Source organism: Pygocentrus nattereri, chromosome 6 (assembly GCF_015220715.1).
Source record: "Pygocentrus nattereri isolate fPygNat1 chromosome 6, fPygNat1.pri, whole genome shotgun sequence".
NCBI lineage: Eukaryota > Metazoa > Chordata > Actinopteri > Characiformes > Serrasalmidae > Pygocentrus > Pygocentrus nattereri.
The window spans coordinates 30,958,873-30,959,919 of NC_051216.1; positions in this window are offsets into that span (position 1 = coordinate 30,958,873).

The following is a 1,047-nucleotide window of genomic DNA, read 5'->3' on the forward strand; positions in this document are numbered from 1 at the left end:
GTTGTTGCTGTGCTCTAGGATGAATTTTGGTAGGCTAGCCACTTCTAAGAAGATTCAGCGCAACATGTTTCTCCATTTGGAGATAACGGTTCTCAAGTCCCAGAGCCTTAGAAATGGCTTTGTAACCCTTTCTGTTATATTTAAATAACCTTCTTTCTCATCTCTTCCAGAATTTCTTTTGATCATGGCATAGCGGGCTGCTTGTTGAGACCTTTAAGCCTACTATACATTGCTAGAAAGGCTCTATTAAAGTGATGTTTAGATTAAACAGGGCCGACAATAATCAAGCCTGGGTTTGTCTGGCTTAATTGATCCCAGTTATTAACGAAATTTAGTTAATTGGTTGACTGAATAAGTGGGGGGCTGGGGGGGTATTACTTTTTCACACAGGGCAGCTTGGTGTTGGATTTTTTTTTTCCTTCAATAAATGAAATGATCATTTTAAAACAATATTTTCTGTTTGCTCATGCTGTCTTTGTCTTATATTAAATTGAGCTAAATCAAAGAATAAATAGAAGAAATGCTTTTCCACAGCTGAGCATTTGTGCATAATTCAATTAATGACAAAATGCCATATTTTAGTCTGTCTCTCTTTGTGTATAAGTACACAAACAAAACATAACAAAAAGCTGAAGTAACGTCATATGAGATCGCTTTTTGCTTTAATTTCTTTGATTGCTGACTCTACCCAGCGCTTCAAACAGTTGAAAAACATTGGCAAGATAGTTTGTGAAATCAGATTAGTCAGATTATAGTCTCTATATGGTTTAAATGTGGACCACCAAGCCAAAATCATCCATAAAAACCATTAGATATTTTGCCCAGGGGTGGGTGCATACATGCTTGTAATATGTTAATGTTCACTCCTTGTATGATGGCACAGGAAGATCCCTCTCTATATACCAGCCGAATGTGTTTACCTCACATAGAGTTATCAAAACGATCTGGCCTGATACCTGAGAGAGCCACATCCCCCTCTTCCTCCTTCTCCCTGTTTTTGCTGGCCCCACCTCCTCCTCCTCCTCCTCCACTCTCTCCCTCTTTTCT